The sequence below is a fragment of the Lynx rufus genome, unplaced genomic scaffold, assembly GCF_022079265.1.
Source record: "Lynx rufus isolate CCGP_SWC_20201006 ecotype Redwood Valley unplaced genomic scaffold, mLynRuf1.p SCAF_9, whole genome shotgun sequence".
Lineage (NCBI taxonomy): Eukaryota > Metazoa > Chordata > Mammalia > Carnivora > Felidae > Lynx > Lynx rufus.
In genome coordinates, this window is record NW_025814897.1 from 70,863,583 (window position 1) to 70,886,402 (window position 22,820).

The window sequence follows — 22,820 nt, forward strand, 5'->3', positions numbered from 1 at the left end:
AAGAGGATTTTGAACAGATGAATGTCATGACTGACATTTTAAAAAGATTATCCTGACCCATGTGCTGAGATCAGATTATAGGGGTCAAGCAGACTAACAAGATCCAGACTCTTATAGTAATCCAAGTGAGAGATGACAATGGCTTGGACCAGGATTGTAATGCTGAGATGGTAGGAATTAGTTGGATTCTGCATGTATTTAGAAGGTGGACCCAACAGTACATTTTGCTAATGGGTTGAATGTGGCATGTAAGAGAAAGAGAGGTTTCAAAATGGCTGCCATTATCGTCCTGAACAAATGGAAGAATGGAGTCGCAGTGAACTGCAATCAAGGAGAAGTGGAAGGAGCGGATTTTGGGGAGAAAGATGATGATATGATTTTATAATATTTCAACTTTGGGATGTCTGTTAGGCATCCTAGTGGAGTTAAGGCATAGTTTGTTGGCATATGAGTTGGAGTTCAGTGGCAAGATGGAGGCTGGAGATCTAAAATTGGGAGTCATTAGGGCACCTGGCTGGCTCAGTTGGTAGAGCATACAACTCTTGATCTTGGGGTTGTGAGTTTGAGGGGTATAGAGATTACTTAAAAATAAAATCTTTAAAAAAAAATAATAAAATTGGGAGTCATCATCATAAGGAAGTTATTTAGAACCACAGACTAAAGAGTAGATAGAAAAGAGTTCCAAGAATTGAATAGTGGGGCACTCCAATATTAAGATAGAACTGGGTTTGTATGAGCTTAGCTACTTACAGATTCTAAGATCTGTAATGCCTAATTTTGCCTCTCTGAACCTTTGTTTTGTTGTTGTTGTTGTTCTTGCTTAAACCTGTAAAATGACATACTTTGGCTAGTATCTTTTATGATTATTGTGATGACTAAGTGAATTTTTCATTTAAAGTGCTTAACACACTGCCTGGCACATGGTGAATTCTCAGTAAAATATTAGCTGTTATTATTATTTTTAAACCAGAATTTGTTTTCCAAAATGTTGCTGGTTGCCTTGGTGATAATATACTCATAGACTCAGTACAGTAGCAATACTTATTATTTAGCTAGGTAAAAAGTGGCAAACTGGAAGTGTCCAGTGAGCCACTCACTCCTCCATATGTAATATCTTAAATAAGTTACATTTTTAGCCAGTAGCCTTTTTTCCAACTTGTTAGCTTTTGAAGTCCTCCTAAATATTTAATTTTGTTTGAATCCCTTTTGAAAGTTTTTAATTATTTTATTTATTTTTCATCATTAGAAGTACACTTCTAATCCCCATCACCTATTTTACCCATCTTGCCCACCCACCTCCCCTCTAGTGACCATCAGTTTGCTTTCTATAGTTAAGAGTCTGTTTCAGGGCGCCTGGGTGTCTGACTCAGTTAAGTGTCTGACTCTTGATCTCAGCTCAGGTTTTGATCTCAGGGTCATGAGTTCAAGTCACATATTGGGCTCTGCACTGCACATGAAGCCTATATAAAAAAAAAAAAAGAGTTTGTTTCTTGGGGGGGCACCTGGCTGGCTCAGTTAGTAGAGCATGTAACTGTTGATCTCAGGGTCATGAATTCAAGCACCATTTTGGCATGAAGCTTAGGTAAAAAAAAAAAAAAAAAAAAAAAAAGTCTTTCTTGGTATATCTTTTTCCCCGCCTTTGGTCATTTGTTTTGTTTTATTAGTTCCACATATGAGCAAGATCATATGGTATTTGTATTTCTTTAACTCACTTATTTCACTTAGCATTATATTCTCTAGCTCCGTCAATGTTGCAAATGGCAAGAGTTCGTTCTTTTTGATGGCTGAATAATATTCCATTGCATATGTATACCGCATCTTCTTTATCCATTCATCAGTCGATGGACACTTGGCATTTCCATAATTTGGCTATGGTATATAATACTACAATAGACATTGGAATGTGTGTAACCCTTTGAATTAGTGTTTTTGTAATTTTGGGGTAAATAGTAGTGTATTATAGGGTAGTTCTATGTTTAGTTGTTTTTTTTTTTTTAAGTTTTTTTCTTTAACGCTTATTTTTGAGAGAAGGTCGGGGGCAGAGAGAGAGGGAGACAGAATCAGAAGTAGGCTCCAGGCTCTGAGCTGTCAGCACAGAGCCCGACACGGGGCTTGAACCCACCAACCCTGAGATCATGAACTGAGCTGAATCGGAGGCTTAACCAACTGAGCCACCCAGGCGCCCCATGTTTGGTTAGTTTTTTGAGGAACCTCCATACTGTTTTCCACAGTGGCTGCACCAGTTTGCATTCCTACCAGTAATGCACAAGGCTTCCTTTTTCTTCACATCCTCACCAGCACTTGTTGTTTCTTGTGTTTTTTATTTTAGCCATCCTGACAGGTGTGAGGTGATATCTTATTGTAGTTTTGATTTATATTTCCCTGATAGTGATGTTGAGCATCTTTTCATGTGTCTGTTGGCCATCTGGATGTCTTTGGAGAAAGAAGATTTTTTTGTTTTGTTTTGTTTTGTTTTGTTTTGTTTTGTTTTTAGTGAGAGAGAACTCCAGCTGGGGAGAGGGGCAGAGGGAGAGAGAAAGTGAATCTTAAGCAGGCTCCGTGCTCAGTATGGAGCCTGTTACGTGGCTTGATCCCATGACCTGAGTTAAAATCAAGAGTCGGACGCCCAACTGACTGAGCCACCCAGGAGCCCCAAGAAGTTATTTTTATTTAGCTGCCAAGATCTATGAAATGTAATAATAGAGACTCTCCTTTAAAGTTTTGGCATTCAGTATGGGTGAGTGCTATAAAACTAAACATGTGACTGGTAAACTGAAATAAGGATGTCCTTCTTCAGCAGATTTGAGTAATCATTTGGTCTGGAAATCATTTCGTCCAGTATAGGAAGATGTCTTCTAAATTTCAAAATAAATGACCTCTTATTGTCTTAGCAAAATAAAATCTATTCTGATCTCATTTTTTACAGAAACCCAACCCAAGATTATTTGGGAAACCACTTTCTGTATTAAAAACACACATTTCTTCCTTTAATAAGCCAAAGCCAGCATTTTTTTAGTGTCAGGGTGACTTTAGCATTTCTTTTCCTTTGGCCTATTGCTGAGGTGGCAAGGGTAAATTGAGAAACAAAAAAGCTGAGACATTTTATGCTGGAAAGAGCATTCTTATAAATAAGCCAAAATTTTTCATTTGTTGTATTTCGTTTTCTTCCCTCATGACAAGAGAGAAAAAATTCAAACCCTAACCTATCAGGAGGCTAATAATTCTTTAAATATTGGTCATGATAAAAAATAATGTGGACATTAGGGGCTCCTGGCTGACTCAGTCCATGGAGTGTGCGACTCTTGATCTCAGGGTTGTGGGTTCAAGCTCCATGTTGGGTGTAGAGATTACTTTAAAAAAATAAATCTTATGGGGTGCCTGGGTGGCTCAGGTCATGATCTCACGGTTCCTGAGTTCAGGCCCCACATCGGGCTCTGTGCTGACAGCTCGGAGCCTGGAGCCTGCTTCGGATTCTGTGTCCCCCTCTCTCTCTGCCCCACCCATGCTTGTGATTTGTCTCTGTCTTTCAAAAATGAATAAACATAAAAAAAAATTTTTTTTAAGTAAATCTAAAAAAAAAAAGGTAACGTGCCCTTTAAAACCGACGTTTTCTAAAATTGAAGTCCAAAGTTAGTGTGCAATTCCCTTCTCTGCTGCTAGGTGGCAATTAATGCTTTGGAGAGAAAAAAATCTGCCCCCCCCTTCCCCACCCAAAAAGATACGTGCATTTTCTCTTCCATAAGGTAAGAATTCTCTTAAGGATAATGTTCTCTTTCCTGTTTTGTTTTGTCCAAGTGAATTTACATTCACCTTTTCCTTTAATTGTTAAGAATAACACATACAAATCCAATGCAGATTGCTATAGCTAGGGAAGAATAGATCATATCTTTGAAAGAGGGTGGTTTCCAAAAAGGAGTGTATGTTCATCAGTGATATAGAGTAGGAAGTGGCTATAATTTCCCTGCGACATTTCTTTTCTTTTTTCAGTTTTACTAAAGAAAATTTCCTGTGGAAGGAATTATAACTGGCCCATGCCAACTTTATGCCAAATGTAATATAATTAACTATAAAACAAAAATGGAGAAAGAAAATAATTTTTAAGACCTAAAAGCAATTCCAGTGTGGCAAAGCTGCTTTTTCAGGTCAACTACAGGAAAAACAATAAAAAGATTCTTTATCAGAGTCACAGACTGGTACAATATTAAAAAAACAAACAAACAAACAGCAAACCAACAACTTTTTTTTTTTTTCAGACAACCTATTCAGGTTTACCTATTCCTAGCAAAATTATTTAAAGACTATACATAGTTTCTGTGTATGTTTACATCTAGTGACTCTGGTCTACATCCTTTAAAAAAATATGCTTAATCGTATACATTGCTTTTTGTGACCTTCCTTACCAAAAGGATATATATAGTGGGTGTTTGCTTCATAAAATTCAAAATATCAAATCCCTATTCAAGGAAGACTCTCAGTTTGGGTCTTAAAGCAAAAAGACACTCCCCAGGCTGAACTTAATGAAGCCTAACACCAAAAAGAAAAGCTGTTTCTGGCATTCTAGGCTTTCCCTGCATCCAGATGGCCTGTCTGTAGCCTAGCCAGAACCAGACCCTTCCTGCTGCCGTTTCTGCTGGCCTTGGATGACAGCCCCAGGCTACACCGGCTTCCATACCCCTTTAACTCTTCAATGTCCAAGCTTTTTAAGAGACTGGACTTCCAGTGTGAATTGGGTTGAAAGAGTAAATCAAGTTTTAAGCTTAAAGTTTAGTTTATAAAATATTTATCCACATCACCTTCCACCCGGCCCCTCCCATAGGCTTCCTCCCCGGGTAGCTCAGCTAGCCAATTGGCATCAGAAGAGCACCGTTTGGAAGGGAGTGTGTGTGGGCAGCTTGCAGGTGAGGACAGGGCTGCCAAGGCAGACCATGCGGTTTGTCCTGTGCCTACACCCAATACCTGACTTGTGCCTTTCCAGAGCATGTGTATACACACAGCAGTTCTGCTGTTTAGGGTGTGGGTAACTTTAAAAAGTATTTTTTTTAAATAACTCTCTGACAAGACTTAGGTTCAGCAAACAAGAAATGCATAAATGGGAGATATAAAATGACCATGCATGGATTTAAGTGAGAACGTCTCTGAAGAAGTCGTGCCAGAAAAACCTACTCTGTGTTTCAGAAGTGCCCTTGGAAATCTTAACTGGTAGTAGCCATTGTTTTCATCGTAGGTTTTCAAACGTTTGTGTGTATATGAGCATTTCACCAGAAGGGAATACACAAAGCTGACTTCACACTCCAAGGCAGAAATCCCCATGGTTTTGCTTTTCTCCACATAGACAGATGCTATTAACTGATTTATAAGGGTGTTTCTAAGTTGGTCAGAATAGATATTTTTGCATGAAAGCCTATGACTCTGTATCTTTTGCCTTATTTTTGAATCTCATTTCTTAGTTCTGTGCTCCCTATTATTTTTAATTATTATTATTATGCCTGTTGCCAAGCTGTTTTACTTTCCGCAGAGTTGATTAGAGACCTGAGAAATCTAGGCCAACATAAAGTCCTGGTTTCCAGGTCAGACTACATGAACAAAGGGGGAAAAAAAGGCAAAAGTGCTAGCTTTCACAAAGCTCTTAAAGAAAACAAAACCAAAGCAAAAAATGCAAAGGAACCTAGAGCCTTAGCGAGTGGAGTTTAAATCTTCTTCTTCTTTTTTTTTTAAGTTTATTTATTTTGAGTGAGAGGGCATGAGCGTGAGAGGGAGAGAGAGGAAGAAAGGGAATATCACTGCACTGTCAGTGAGGAGCCTGAGGTGAGGCTTAAACCCACAAACTGCATGATCATGACCTGAGCCAAAATCAAGAGTTGGATGCTTAACTGACTGAGCCACCCAGGCAAGTAGAGAGTGGAGTTTAAAAACAGGAACCCATGGAAGGAAACATGACAGGATAAAAAACTATACAGCACTGAGATGAAAAGAAAGTATTTAAAAGAGCGAATAAAAATAGATTTTTCAGTGTTTAGCCCGGAGTGCTGCGGGTCTATGCCAAGCAATAGAATCTCTCTCCACAGCAGACAGACGTAAAAGGGGCACTGGGTGTGGCTTCCCATTTGTGGCTGCAGAACTAAAACACTTCCCTTGACCCTCTGCACCCAGCTCACTCTGTTCAGATCTTCCCTCACCTGATCTCAGCTTCACCACTTACTTCTCTGCATTTGCCTGGCCCACAGATGTTGTCTTCTGTGCCATGACCTTGTCTCCTTGCAACTAAGTTGATGAAAATTGGGACTCTCCATCCCACTATGTTGTCTTAGGCCACATTGCATAACATTCCTCCCTGTTGGACCCACTCCTCAGGATTCTCCTTTCCATGAAAAAAGCAGTGAACCAGATGGGCATTTAGGAGAGATTATGTCCTCAGGAGAGATAGGGTATCACTTATTATTTGATGCACATTTCCAGAATACAGGCTGAGATCACCTAAATCCATACAGAGCAAAAAGGGCCATCATTTCTGGTTGTAAATGTCTGTTTTTCAGCTTTACATATGCTACCTTACTAATGATTGATGCATTGCAATCGGATTTTCACAGAACGATAAAATACTACTCCCTCTAGGACGTCAATGTTAGAAAAAAAATTTATGAAAGCAAAAAAGGAACTAACAAATAGAGTTCAGTGTCAATTTTTCTTAGAAAATCTGAAGAAAAGCCCAATTAGAGGGGAAGATTATTTTATAATAATTCATCTACTGTGGGTTTAATGCTCCTTTTTTTAAAAAGTGCTTTTTATTTCTGTGAAGAGAATTTTACTTCCCTTTCATTTTGAGGAGAGGGACAAAAACTTGGGAACACTATTCCTGCATTCTAGAATAAAAAGAAAATTGCTGGCATGAGAAATGTTATGAATTTGTGAAAAACGATAGCTTTATTTCCTAATTAGAATATTGCATTTTTCTTCACTTTCCCCATCACCATGAGAGTATATATGTATATATATATATATATATATATATATATATGTGTGTGTGTGTGTATATATGTATACACACACACACACATATATATATATATACATAAAGGCGTCCTTGCCTGAAAGCCTTTGACCAGATTTCACAATGCTAGTCCTGTGCTAATAAGAAGTCTTTATTTAGTTTCTGTCTTTCCAAACAAGCCTGTAAGTTTCTGACAGAGCAAATACCAGTTTGGTCCTCTCTGTCCTCTGTCCCTTGACCCCCAGCTGAAATCTGGCTCAGTCTGTTCACCTGAAAAGATGAAACTAGACCCTATTTCTGTAGCATATTTTTGTTCTGATGCAGGGCCACACAGAGCTGTGGAGAGTTCCAGGCAGGCCCAGGGAGGAGATAGAGATTGGCCGCCATCCAGTTCAGCTGGACGAGAAGTTCAGCTTCCTTGTCCTCTCACACACAGCCCCTTCCGTGCTGACCTTTGACTAGCTGGCAGTGCTCTTGAGCCCTGACCCTGCTGCTGCTCTGCCCACATTCTTCCTCTTCACCGCACTCTCAGTACTTCTTGGAAAGAGGAGAAAGCCAGAGGAGAAAGGGCTGGGGAGAGGAAAACTGCAAGTCCTGGATTTTTGAGCCTCTAAGGATTTTCTCTCCATCCTTGATAAGGGGTTCTGTAATATAAAAGGATGTCAACAGGGCCGCCTGGGTGGCTCAGTCAGTTGAGTGTCCAGCTTCGGCTCAAGTCATGATCTCACAGTTTGTGGTTTGAGCCCCTTGTCGGGCTCTGTGCTGACAGCTCAGAGCCTGGAGCCTGCCTCTGATTCTGTGTCTCCCTCTCTCTCTGCTCCTCCCCTACTCATGTGCTGTCTCTCTCTCTCCTTCAAAAATAAATAAAAACATTAAAAAATAAAAATAAAAAATAAAAGGGTGTCAACATATGACATGCAAAATTCACAAATACTTGGAGAATTTACCATGACCTATGCATCAGGGTAGATAGCTTACAAACCTCAGAAGAACATGCTAGCCCTTCTGCAAATATCCCATAGTCTTTTTCTAAACTCCATATTTAATGGAACATTTTGCAAATGGCTTGCTTCTTTTTTGTGGTTATTATTATCAGTACTTCCATTGTAGAGGAATAGGTTCCAGGAAAAATTATGATGCATATAGACAGTGATCAAATAGCTTATAGAATTTAATGCTAATGCCGTTAAAAGTACAAATGATTTTTTTATAATCGTTTGAATAATTTTGAAAGAGACCCAACCAATACATAACACCATCTATACCATGTTTAAAATTTAAGAAAAAGTAAATAATATGGAGTAACAATTGTAAAATTACCTTTATCATTGTAAAAGTAAAGATTTGATTGTATTTTCCTGATTTTTCTTCCCCTTTGATGACTTTAGTGCCAGTGGCTCAGTTGCATACTTGGCCTCTCTCCTCCTGCTAACTTTGTACAAACAATGCCCTCCCTCATTTGGGGGTGTCTATTACCCTTTCATCTGGCCTGCTCTATTTACCTTCCAAAAGCTGGCATTCAGCTGAAACCAGAGGAAAAAAAAATCTTTCCCCAGTTTGTTGGCGACTTGTTGAAGGCAATTGACTGCTTTTCAACAGAAAACATTTCCTTCCCCTATTGTGTCACCTCTACTCCTTAAAACACTCAATAAAGTTCTGGCTGAGCCCTTCTGTGATTGCCAGACAATGGCTTCCTTTAAAAAAATACTTAGAGGGGCGCCTGGGTGGCTCAGTCAGTTAAGTGTCCGGTTAAACATCTGACTTTGGCTCAGTCATGATCTCACTGCTCCTGAGTTCGAACCCCACCTTGGGCTCTGTGATGACAGCTCAGAGCCTGGAGCCTGCTTCAAATTCTGTGTCTCCCTCTCTCTCTGCCCCTCCCCCACTCATACTCTGTCTCTCTCTCTCAAAAATAAACATAGAGAAAAATACTTAGGGGCATTGAGGATGGCACTTGTTGGGATGAGCACTAGGTGTTGTATGGCAGCAATGAATCACAGGAATCTACCCTCAAAATCAAGAGCATACTGTATACACTGTATGTTAGCTAACTTGACAATAAATTATATATATATATATACTTATTATATATACTTATATATACATATATTTATATATATAAATATATAGTACTTATATATAATGTAAGTACTTATCATGTATATATATACTTAGAAGCAACTGGTGTCACAGACATGGGTATTTTCTTAAGAAAAGAGTCATTGGGGCGCCTGGGTGGCTCAGTCGGTTAAGCGTCCGACTTTGGCTCAGGTCATGATCTCGCGGTCCATGAGTTCGAGCACCGCGTCGGGTTCTGTGCTGACCGCTCAGAGCCTGGAGCTTGTTTCAGATTCTGTGTCTCCCTCTCTCTCTGACCCTCCCCCATTCATGCTCTGTCTCTCTCTGTCTCAAAATTAAATAAATGTTAAAAAAAGAAAGTCATTGATTTCCACCCATAATGTCTGCACAATAAAAGGTACCATAGAACTAGAAGGGGCTTCCCAATCCTACCCATGAATTTTCCAGGGAAGGGAAGTGAGGCCCAGAGGAGTAAGAGTCTTGTCCAATTTCTAGAGTGAAGATTCTTCATTTTTTTCTGTACCATGAATCACCTTGTCAATCTGGTGAAGCCTATGGACTCTCTCTCAAAATAATGTTCTTGAAAGCATGAAATAAAGTACATGAAGTCAAACTCTTTCCTTATACCATAAACAGATATTAATTCAAAGTAGATCAAAAACCAAATGTAGAACTTAAAATGATATAATTCTTAGATGAAAACATTAGTAAACATGAGTATGACTGTAGATTAAGGAATGGTTTCTTCTGTCTGTTTTCTTTAATGTTTATTTATTTTTGAAAGAGATAGAGCATGAGTGGGGGTAGGGGGGTGCAGAGAGAGAGGAAAACAGAGAATCTAAAGCAGGCTTCAGGCTCTGAGCTGTCAGCACAGAGCCAACACAGGGGCCTGAACCCATGAACCATGAAATCATAACCTGAGCCGAAGTCAAATGCTTAACATACTGAGCCACCTAGGCACCCCTCTTCTGTCTTTTTTAAAACAGCTTTATTGTGGGGCACCTGAGTGGCTCAGTCAGTTAAGCGTCTGACTTTGGCTCAGGTCATGATCTCATGGTTCATGAGTTCAAGCCCCTCATTGCATGGGGCTGCTTGGGATCCTCTGTCTCCACCCCCATCCCCTCCCCCCACTCAGTCCCTCCCCTGCTATGCCCCTCCCCTGCACTCTCTCTCTCTCTCTCTCTCTCTCAAAAATAAATAAAAATTGGGGTGCTTGGGTGACTCAGTGGGTTGAGCATCAGACTCTTGGTTTCAGCTCAGGTCATAATTTCACAGTTTGTGAGATTGAACCACACATTGGGCTCTGTGCTGCCAACACAGAGCCTGCTTCAGATTCTTTCTCTCCCTCTCTCTCTGTCCCTCCCCACTCACGTTCACTTGCTCTCTGTCTCTCAAAAGAAATAAACTAAAAATAAACATACATTAAAAAATAGCTTTATTGAAATATAATCTATATACCATAAAATTCATCCATTTAAAGCATATACATTTTAAGTATATTTACAGAATTGTGCAACCATTATCACGGTCTAATTTTAGGACATGATTTATTGATTTATTGAGTTTTAATTTTTTTTTTTTTTAGGAATCTCTATACCCACCATGGGGCTCGAACTCACAACACCAGAGATCAAGAGTCACATACTCTTCTCACTGAGCCAGCCGGAAGCCCCACTTATTTATTTATTTATTATTTAAGAAAAAAAAATGTTTTTTTTAATTTTTTTTTAACGTTTATTTATTTTTGAGACAGAGAGAGACAGAGCATGAACGGGGAAGGGGCAGAGAGAGAGGGAGACACAGAATTGGAAGCAGGCTCCAGGCTCTGAGCCATCAGCCCAGAGCCTGACGCGGGGCTTGAACTCACAGACCGCGAGATCGTGACCTGAGCTGAAGTCGGACGCTTAACCGACTGAGCCACCCAGGCGCCCCTAAGAAAAAAATTTTTAAACATTTATTTTTGAGAGACAGAGAGAGACAGAGCACGAGCAGGGGAGGAGCAGAGAGAGACGGAGACACAGAATCTGAAGCAGGCTCCAGGCTCTGAGCTGTCAGCACAGAGCCTGATGAGGGCTTGAACCCGTGAACTGTGACATCATGACCTGAGCTGAAGTTGGATGCTTAACCAACTGAACCATCCAGGTGCCCAGCCCACTTATGTATTTTTAAACAATAAGGAGGATTTATTGGTTTATGTACAGACATGACCAAGCAGTGACACCAAAGTCTGGATTTTTCTAAGCCTACCTGTTCTTTTCTTTTTTTTTTAAGTATTTCTATTAGATTAAATCACATGTTACATAATTCACTCATTTAAAATGTATAGTTCAGGGGCACCTGGCTGGCTCAGTTGGTTGAGCGACCAACTCTTGATTTCAGCTCAGGTTGTGATCCTAGAGTCATGGGATCAAGCTCCACATTGGGCTCTGTGCTGAGTGTGGAGCCTGCTTGAGATTCTCTCTCAGCCCCTCTGCCCCTTTCTAGCACTAGTGCTCTTTCTGTCCTTCTCTAAAATTTAAATCTCTAAAATTTAATTTTAATTAATTAATTAATTAAATGTACGATTCAATAGTTTTTGGTGTATTCACAAAGTTGTGCAATCATTGCCTAGGCAGTGGTTTCTTAGATATGACATCAGAAGCACAAGCAACAAAGAAAAAAGGTAAATTATACTACTTCAAAACTAAAAACATCTGTGCTGCAAATAATACCATCAAGTCAGTCAACCCATAGAATGGGAGAAAATATTTGCAAATTATATATATGATAGGGGACTTGTATCCAGAATATATAAAGAACTCTTACTGCTTATAATTAAGGGCAAATGACCCAATTAAAGAATGGGCAAAGGATTTGAATAGATATTGCTTCAAAGAAGATATACAAATGGGCCATAACCACATGAAAAAATACTCAGCATCATTAGCCATTAGGGAAATGCAGATCAAAACCACAGTGATATACCACTTCATACCCACTAGGATGCTATAATCAAAAAGATACAGAATAACAAGAGATGGAGAGGATATTAAGTCAGAACTGGAAAACATTGCTGGTGGCATAAAATTCTTCAGAAAGTAAAACATGGAAATATCATAGGATCCAGCAATTCCACTTATAGGTATAAATCCATTATAAATGAAAATATCCATCCACACACACATGTGTACAGGGATGCTCAAAGCAGCATTATTCATAAAAGCTAAATAGTTGGCATAACCTAAATCTACATTGATGTGAATAAGCAAAATGGCACATCCATTGCAATGGAATATTACTTGACAGTAGAAGAAATGAAGTCCTGATACGAGGTACAACTTGGATGAACCTTTAAAACATTACACTGAGTGAAAGAAGCCAGTCACAAAAGACCACACATTGCATATTTATATGAAAGGTCTGGAATAGGCAAATTTATAAAGATGGAAAGTAGATTAGTGGTTGTCTTGGGCTGAGGGATGGAGGAGAGGACAATGGAGAGTGATTGCTAATGAGTATGGGTTTCTTTTCATGATGATGAAAATGTTCTAAACTTAGATTATAATGATGGTTGCATAATTCTGTGACTACAGTAAAGTCGTTGAATTGTTCACTTTGAATGGGTGAACTTTATGGCATATGAATTATATCTCAATAAAGATGTTTAAAAAATAGAACACATAAGAATCCAAAGGAAACCAATTCTATCGAAATAGTTATCAGAATATTGAAAAGCAAATATGATACTGTAAATATGTGCTTTAAAATTTTTTTTTTTAATTTTAGGGTGAGGGAGAGTGTGTACACAAGTCAGGGAGAGGAGCAGAAGGGAGAGAGTTAAGCAGGGTCCACACTTAGTGCAGAGCCCAACGAGGGCTCGATCCCATGACCCTGAGATCATGACCTGGGCCGAAATCAAGAGTCAGGCGCCCAACCAACTGAGCTACCCAGGCGCCACTATGTGCTTCTTTATTAACGCATTAAATTATAAGATATAGCAGCAAATCTATTAGCTACCATAATTTTGAAGTAGTGATGAATGGACATGATATTTTGAGATATCAGCAACAAACGTAAAAGCAATAAGAAAATGTCTGGTTTCTATTGGTGAAACGTCTTAAGTACTGCTAATAATACTCTATGGTTTCTTGTCTTCAGTGATCAAAGGACTACACGGCACATTTAAGCCAACAAATGGGAAGAAGTAACAGGGCAGAGGTTGGGGAGATCCTTAATGAAATGCTAACTTTCAGTGGGCAATGATGTGATTTGTTTTCCTTCCAACTTCACTGACACCCTGAATTCTGTCTGTAGACCCCCTGGGAGCTTATCAAGAAAGGTAGTGAAAAGCTGGTTGAAAATCTTGGGGCATCTGGTTGGCTCAGTCAGTTAAGCGTCCAACTTTGGCTCAAGTGATGATCTCACTGCTCGTGTGAGTTCAAGCCCTGTGTTGGGCTCTGTGCTGACAGCTCAGAGTCTGGAGCCTGCTTCAGATTCTGTCTCCCTCTCTCTCTGCCCCTCCCCCATTTGCACATGCTGTCTCTCTCCCTCTCTCTCTGTCAAAAATAAACATTAAAAATTTTTTTTTAAAAATCTATGCCTCATGACTTAGTCCAGTTCTCTATCTAACCCTACTCTTTTTTCTCTTTTAATAAAGGGGAATAGGTAGAAAAGACTGAATTTTCTAAGTTCTAAAAAGAGTGAGTCAGTTCTAAAAAGAGAGGGACCTGAGGTTTGCCAGCATGGGAATTTCTACAGAAAAAAGGATTCTGGTTATAACCCTCCCCTTCCTACTCTGTCCCAGCCCTCCCCTCTCCCCAACTAAATGATGCTATAATGCTTTTTCCTTTCAACAGAAGACCGTTGATTTCAAGAAATAATTGTAATTTAGAGCTCTAGAGTGGAAATGTGAATTTTGCAGTTTTCTGAGAGGGAATATTTTCAAGAGTTTGCCTCTGAATGCCTGGCAAAGCAGAAAAGCTGCTCGCAGAATCTGAATCGGTGGGAAATGGTGGGTAACCAAGTTCCCACCACTGATTCTAGATTTTGCAGAAATTTAGCCACTTTTTGATTTACAGGGAAGTTTACCAGGGCATGCCATCATTAGAGACAGCTACTAATATACTTGTGGTCACTAAGAGGTGGGATGGAGGAAGACAGTCAAGTTTGCCTCTGTTATATTCACACAATAAATATCAGATGATTACAATATGTATACACAAAAATAGTAAGTATTTTTTAAAAATGAGAATAGGAGGTGTGACATTTCTTCCATTATTTGAAATGTGAGGCAAGGAAGTTTTTGTGTCCTCACGTGAACTGTGCCTTCTTTCCAAACCACTTCCACCAGGTAATATGATACTGCCTGATAGAGTAGTACAACCTGGAGCATTGATGGGTGCCTGAGTGGCTCAGTCGGTTAAATGTCTGACTCCTGATTTCAGTTCAGGTCAGGACCTCATGGTTTGCGGGCTCTGGCTCCTACGACCTCACAGTTTCTGGATTTGAGCCCCATGTCAGGTTCCGTGCTGACAGTGCAGAGCCTGCTTGGGATTCTCTTTCTCTCCCCCTCTCTCTGTCTGCCCCTCCCTACCCCTCAAAATAAATTTAAAAAAAGAGAGAGATTGGCCATTAAGACTGGCAATCACTTCAACACATTTGTTCCACTTCAACACTGGAACTTTGGAATTGCCCAAAGTCACATAAGTAGTGATTGGTAGAGGTGGGATTTCGAAGTAGGAACTGGCTTCAGTCTTCCTCTCTACTCCATAGCCGTGTGTGTGTGTGTGTGTGTGTGTGTGTGTGTGTGTGTGTGCACGTACATGCATGGATGTGTGTGATGTATACTGGATGTGTGTGATGTACACAGGAGTATGTGTGTGTGAACACGTGTGTTTATATATGTATGTATACTGACATGCACACACACACTGGAACTTAAAAGTTTAGGCACACCATGATTTTTCTGGGTTAGAGAAGAAAGGATGTGTTTTTTTTTTTTTTCAACGTTTATTTATTTTTGGGACAGAGAGAGACAGAGCATGAATGGGGGAGGGGCAGAGAGAGAGGGAGACACAGAATCGGAAACAGGCTCCAGGCTCTGAGCCATCAGCCCAGAGCCCGACGCGGGGCTCGAACTCACGGACCGCGAGATCGTGACCTGGCTGAAGTCGGACGCTTAACCGACTGCGCCACCCAGGCGCCCCGAAAAAAGGATGTGTTTTGACGATGGGGTTTTGTAGTTTTTTCTTTCATCAAAAATTCTCTGGACAATATACTTTGTGCACCAAACCACTAGAGTTATAATGACAGAGTATATAAAATTCACATTATCTGGAAAATCCAGGTTGAATAGCCATCAAGGTTATAGATATCACAAATCAAAAGGATTGGAGTTGCAATAAAAATGGACAGGAAATGGGAAAGGTCCAGAACAAGATCATTAGTTGGGATTCCAAACCAAAGCAAGATCATGAGGTCAGACCCTGGCAGTGGAGGTCCAGAGATCCAGATACACACTCAGAACAAGGATTAAGAAAAGACACCAGTCAAAAACCAGAAGAGAGGCAACCAGATGAGCTCAAGGCTCTGGGGGATGAAGGTGGGTAGCTGAATACCCAGGGCAATGCTCCAGTACCAGGAGCTCTCCGGGGTCTGATAGAGAGGGATTCCCAGGCAAGATAACACACTTGAGGCTCCCTAACAGCTTCTTCCTCAAGTCTGAAGATTGGTGGATTCTTTATTTTTTATTTTTTTTTTATTCTGTTTCTGACAACTTCTTTTTTTTTTTCAATATATGAAGTTTATTGTCAAATTGGTTTCCATACAACACCCAGTGCTCATCCCAAAAGGTGCCCTCCTCAATACCCATCACCCACCCTTCCTTCCCTCCCACCCCCCATCACCCCTCAGTTTGTTCTCAGTTTTTAAGAGTCTCTTATGCTTTGGCTGTCTCCCACTCTAACCTCTTTTTTTTTTTTTTCTTCCCCTCCCCCATGGGTTTCTGTTAAGTTTCTCAGGATCCACATAAGAGTGAAAACATATGGTATCTGTCTTTCTCTGTATGGCTTATTTCACTTAGCATCACACTCTCCAGTTCCATCCACGTTGCTACAAAGGGCCATATTTCATTCTTTCTCATTGCCACGTAGTACTCCATTGTGTATATAAACCACAATTTTTTTGTCCATTCATCAGTTGATGGACATTTAGGCTCTTTCCATAATTTGGCTATTGTTGAGAGTGCTGCTATGAACTTTGGGGTACAATTGCCCCTATGCATCAGTACTCCTGTATCCCTTGGGTAAATTCCTAGCAGTGCTACTGCTGGGTCATAGGGTAGGTCTATTTTTAATTTTTTGAGGAACCTCTACACTGTTTTCCAGAGTGGCTGCACCAATTTGCATTCTCAAGATTGGTGGATTCTAATTGGGACAGAGTTTAATCCCTACAAGGCTAACCTGCACCTGCAAATTGGAGGAGGAGAGAGATGGAACAGAAGCTGGGGAGTGGGGAAGGAGATGGAAGTACTGGCAGCAGCGGCTTCAGTTGTGCAAGATCCCACCAAATCAATATTTGTGTGTATATATATATATATATATATATATATACACACAGAGTTACATATAGATAATAATATTAATAGCCACAGCAATAATAATAGCTGATGCTTATATAGCACGTGTTACTGTTGTTAGTACTTTACATATGCTAATTTATTTAATCTTCATAACACGCCTTCTAAGTCATACCATTATTATTATGTTCATTATGCAAAAAAGGAAACAGAAGCACAGAAAAGTTAAGTGATTTGCCCAAAGTCACATAAGTAGTGATTGGTAGAGGTGGGATTTCGAAGTAGGAACTGGCTTCAGTCTTCCTCTCTACTCCATAGCCGTGTGTGTGTGTGTGTGTGTGTGTGTGTGTGTGCACGTGCATGCATGGATGTGTGTGATGTATACTTACCCATACACACAGGAGTATGTGTGTGTGAACACGTGTGTTTATATATGTATGTATACTGACATGCACACACACACACCCATGTGTAGATACAGCGGTAAGCTGGAGGTTGTTTGTACTGACTTACTGGAGGCAAATGTAGACATCAGTGCTTTCAGTGGCATCATATCGGTAGCTTGAATTTGGTGTTGATGGGAGTATTTTACAGCATGGAAATTGCCAAAGGCTGTACACCAAGACTTTACTTATTTGAAGGGCTGACTTTACCAGAACACCACTGGGTTCACATATCGCATAGATATATTATAAACCACACAAACTAAAAATCCCCAAATAGAAAACTAAGTTTAAAAATACCAAAACTGCATAATAACTTTATTTTGACCTGCTTTCCTTCTCACTCAGAATGACTGAAAGATCAATTAAAAATATTTCTTTAGAAGATACTTGCTATAAAATGTTAAATTAAATTTCATTATAGGAAAAAATGCCTTGATACTGCTAGGTGGATAACATTGATAGGTCCCTAGAGCTGCTATGTTGCTAAAAGAAAAATACTGATTAAAAAAAAAAAAAGCAACCCTGGTATTCCTGGTGTTCCTGGTTGCTGTTTGTTTTTCGGTTAGACTCCTGATAGAGTCAACAATGGAAAAGATACATTACAATGTCTCTCTTAAGGCTTTTGATGAAATGTGCCTATGGGTTGCTGCTGTGAATCTTAATATGAAACTCATTGCCTCAGATCTGCACAACTTTTGTTGTTTCACTTAGTACAATCCTCCGGATGTGGATTAATTTCCTTTGCTCAATATTTATTGTTTCATTCACAATGAAATGGGAACCATAAGCATTTTAATAAGTGGGCTGTAAGGCTTCTAAATCTCACTCTAGCCTTAGAGCGAGCCCCATGTGCAGTAATCTGTTTTTATAATTTCCTACAGTGAAAATTAGACCTAAAGAGATGTTCTTGCCACCTCATGCAACATGGCAACAGTAGGCAGCCTGCACCCTTGGCTCCTCCTGGCCAAGTGAGTGTCAACAGTGTGCACAAGACCAGAGCTGTGGCCAGAGCCAAGATGACAGGAACAGGTTCTGTCCTGATATTCCAATTGCAATAGGGTGGCGGTGGTAGGCAATAATAGTACATGGAACTGGATGTTTCTTGCCTTAGCAAAGCAAAACATGTGAACTCTTCTAAGACTCATCTTACCCTGATGCCTCGCGTTCTGTATTTAACAAAAATGTGTTTTGGGTGAAATGGTTATCTGAACAAGATTCTGAGCACAGTCATTACTTGTAATCATGCTGAGAGCAATGGAGACCATGACTTCCCTCTGGGGCTATGACTGCAGCTCTCCATCTCAAAGGACAGAGCTGAACACACTAGGTTATTATTATTATTTCAAGTTTACATAAATAAAAAAGGTCATTATGCATGAATTGGAGGAAAGCAAAGCTCAGAGTAAATATGTTCATGTATTTCATAAACATTCATGTGTTTCATAAATAGTCAAGGAATCAAATCAAAATAGAACAGCACAACTTGATAGAAACATTATGCTGTTTTATCCCCAAACCAGTTGAAGTGAAACTGGTTAAAAACTTCATTTTCTCATATACTGCCTCTGGAAGCCCAAATTTATCCCCGAATTACTCAGAAGCCCTAACATGCTAATGGCATATCCATTTATCTTGATAGATAAAGCTGTTGCAAAATCATTCATGAAGCCAGTTGGCCGGTGTTTTTTCCTTGCTTTATTGAACATAATGAATTGATTAAGATTGGGAAGATCTCATTACTAATGAGGAGAACCCTGCTTGTGCCATTTCAAGAAAACCAGAGAAGAAAAAAAGATTGAAAAGAGAAACAAAAAGCAAGCAGAGGATACTAGAGAATACAAGGTAACTAAACAGAGTTCAAAGGAACAAGCTTAGTCTGAATTTTATTCTTGCTGCCATGGGTGATGTAACTTAAACTTTTCATGGGAAAAGTGATCTTGAAATCTATTATTATTATTACTGTTACTACTACTATTAATTATGTTTTCTTATTCTTCTGTAAAGTAGAAAAATAGGGTAATACTTCTTAATATATGCATAGATATATAGGTGAGGAATTACCATAAAGATTGCTTTAAGCACTTTCACATTCAGAGTTCAGTTTTTTCTTTAGAACATCCATTATTTCTCTGCAAAGAGCAGGAGGAAATGTCATGGATTTGCCTGTCCTATGCTACATTATTGATATATCTGAGGTTAGATATCTCAACACAGCATACATACAATAATCTGAAAAGATATTGTTACCCACTAAGCCAGACATGCCTAGGAACATTTACAGCGAGACCACTCAACACTTAACAGTATGCACTCAACACTTAAAAATCTGACTTCAAGGATGCCTGGGTGGCTCAGTCGTTCATGTGTCGTTCTTTGGTTCAAGTCAACATCTCATGGTTTGTGAGTTTGAGCCCCACATTGGGCTCTCTGCTGTCAGTGCTAAGCTCACTTCAGATCCCCTGTCTCCCTCTCTCACTTCCCTTCCCCCACTCATTCTCCCTCTCTCTCTCCCTCTCTCTCTCTCAAAAATAAACAAACATAAAAAATATGATGTCAGTAACATTATTATTGGATCATTTGTATCCAGCAGATTTTACCCATAGTCATGGGTACTGCACTTAACAATTATTCTTTAATGGTTACAATGATATAATTTTTTAAGTATAATTATTGAAAAATGTTTAAGATAATTCTTTTGGATGCTTCTGGTGTTTAGAATCACACACTGAAGATCTTCTAATATAATTAGTTTTATACATACCATTATCAGTATGTGGCAGGTACAGGAAGAATAACCCAAGAAATTATATGCCTCTTTGAGAGTTCAGTTTAAAGTCTCTGTGCAACTGATTGGAGCAGATCCATGCAAAATCATCCCAAAGAGACATGAATCCTAGGCCTACAGGAATGGCCTGTTATTTGATGAAAGAGGTGGTGAGTTGTGGAAGCATAGAAAAAGAACAGTCTCTAGGACAAATGGTGGTGGTGTTCATCCAAGTGGTCTCCTGGGAGACAGTGTCCTAGCCAAATGCCTCTGAATATTGCAACTCCACTGGCAAGGACATTCTCAAAGTGAACGTGGATCCAGGGAACTATAGCCAATGAACTTCCCGTGTTTTCGGCTTTCTTAGCACAATGTAGGTATGCCTAATGTGGAATTGATACATCAGGCTATGACTGCTTGACCTACTTATTTGTTCATTCATTCATTCATTCACTCATTCATTCATTGATTCATTCAGCCTGACCCCTTTAAATGTTGAATTGTTCTAATATCCCTGGTTCTGATTCTAGGCTCATTAAGCAACAGTTTAACTAGCATCTTGATTGTCTCCTTTAAAGAGAGCAGAATGGGCTAGTGGATGTGACCTGTTGCTGTGATATTTATTGCTCATTGCCAATTAATTAAGTGGCTTTTCTGGTTCAATGCAGTTTGGGCAGAATGAATTGTTAAAATATTAATTTCATTTTGTTCTCCATATATTTTCCCCCCACATTTCAGAAGGTAGTGAGGCTTTGTAATTCCTTTCCATGGGTATTTTGGCAGGACCAAAAATAAAAGCAGCTTCAAGTTAGTGGTTTTTCCCACCTTCTGGAAGAGCTAAGCTGATTGAACAGATGATGCTGGGTGTCCTGGAGAACAGAGAGAGAAACGATAGAAGAGAAGTAAGAGGCTGCTCCAGGAGCTTCCCCAAGGTAGGGCAGGGGGAGATTTCAGAGCCTGAGAAGGTATAAGACCTCAGGGGGAAAAGGCTGTATGGAATACTCAGGGAGGTTGGATTCTAGTCACTGAATACTACTGAGTCCCAAGCATCACAAAAGCCGCAGTCACCATTTTTGGGAGAACCCTTCAGACAATAGTGGGAGTCTGTGCAGTAACCACACCAACGATGCCTTTGCAAAGAATTACTTAGGTTGAATTTCCTCCAACTTATAGGATGGGGATTTGGAGTTCAAAGTAAATTGATTTAAAGAACAGAGAAATTTGAGGGGTACCTGGGTGGCTCAGTTGGTTAAGCGTCCAACTTTGGCTCAGGTCATGATCTCACAGTATGTGAGTTCAAGCCCTGCATCGGGCTCTCTGCTGTCAGCACAGAGCCCGCTTTTGGATCCTCTGTCCCCTCCTCTCTCTGCCCCTCCCTGACTGATGCGTCCTCTCTCTCTCTCTCTCTCTCAAAAATAAGTAAGCTTTAAGAAAAAAAAAAGAACAGGGTATCTGGGAGGCTCAGTTAGTTGAGCGTCCAACTCTTAATTTTGACTCAGGTCATGATCTCCTTCAGAGATCAGAGCCTCCTTGAGATTAATTCTCCCTCTTTCTCTCTGCCCCTCCCCTGCTCTCTCTCTTAAAATAAAGAAATAAACTTTTTTTAAAAAAAGAGAAACTTGGCTTTTCTGGAATATCTGAGTGTGGCTGAGATTGTCATCCATAGCCCATCAGTCTTATGAGCTCAGTTAAGAGGAAATCCATGCTCAGTTTGCAACAAAATCAAGTTTTTCAGCTGAAAAGCTGAGGGCCAGACATTGGGCTATAGTAATAGGTGCCATTTTGTAAGGACTCTCAGAATCTGCTAGTTGCCTTCACTTCATTTCCTGAAGTGAGCACCTACATAAGCACCCAGCCTGTGCGCGCGCGCACACACACACACACACCTCTTTGCCTTTACCATATTTTGAAAGAAGCACTATTCTTAGACGAATTTTTATAATTTCTCCTAACTCTTCGAATATCTTTTAAATATTTATTTTTGAGAGAGAGACAGAGGGTAAGCAGGGGAGGGGCAGAGAGAGAGGGAGACACAGAATTCAAAGCAGGCTTCAGGCTCTGAGCTGTCAGCACAGAGCCCAGCGTGGGGCTCAAACTCATGAACCTTGAGATCATGACTTGAGCCGAAGTCAGACGCCCAACCAACTGAGCCACCCAGGCACCCTGCAACCCTTCAAATATTTAAATTATCATTTTATACAATCTATAAAGAGCTTGCTAAAATAATCTCCAAAGTAATAAGATTTGCCTAACATTTTCCATAGCATCTATTTTTTTTTTCAACTTTAGTTTGAAATAATTATAGATTCACAGGAAATTGCAAATACAGTACAGGGAGGTCTGGCATACCCTTTACCCAGTTTCCCCCAGTGGTAACATCTTATACAAGAATAGTGTAATGTCAAATCCAGGAAATTGACCTTGGTACAATCAGTAGACTTTACTCAGATTCCTATTTCATATACGTGTGTGTGTGTGTGTGTGTGTGTGTGTGTGTGTGTATAAATGCCCAGGAGTATTGATTGTTGGTTCATGTGACAAGTATATGTTCAGTTTTGTAAAGAAATTGCCAAACCATTTTGCAGAGTAATTATACTGTTTTGCATTACAACCAGCAATATGTGATAGAGCCAATTTCTCGGCCAACATTTGGTTTTGTCACTATATTTTATTTTAGCCATTCTCATAGCTGTATAGTGAAATCTCATTGTGGTTTTAATTTGCATTTCCCTAATACCTAATGATGTTGAATATATTTTTACTTGCCACTGTATGTCATCTTTCTAGAAATGTCTTTCCATTTCTTTTGCCCATTTTCTAATTGATTTGTTTGTTTTCTTACTGCTGATTTTTGAGAGTTCTTTATGGCCCCTTACAGATGTTTGGTTGAGATATTTTCTGCAATACTTTTTGGGTTGCAAATACTTTCTCCCAGTCTGTGTCTTGTCTTTTCATCCTCTTAACGGCGTCTTTTTGACAGGTTTGCTC

The 22,820-nt window shown here is 39.7% G+C and overlaps 1 long non-coding RNA gene across 1 annotated transcript in view; it reads left to right on the forward strand.

Annotated features, from left to right (window-relative positions):
* LOC124506314 (uncharacterized) overlaps window positions 1-20,758 on the forward strand; it is a 28,728-nt gene extending 7,970 nt beyond the window's left edge. The window contains exons 4-5 of the long non-coding RNA XR_006960740.1: window positions 18,708-18,910; window positions 20,616-20,758. This is a non-coding gene — a long non-coding RNA (uncharacterized LOC124506314). The remainder of the gene's footprint in view (window positions 1-18,707; window positions 18,911-20,615) is intronic.
* The last annotated feature ends 2,062 nt before the right edge of the window (window positions 20,759-22,820 follow it).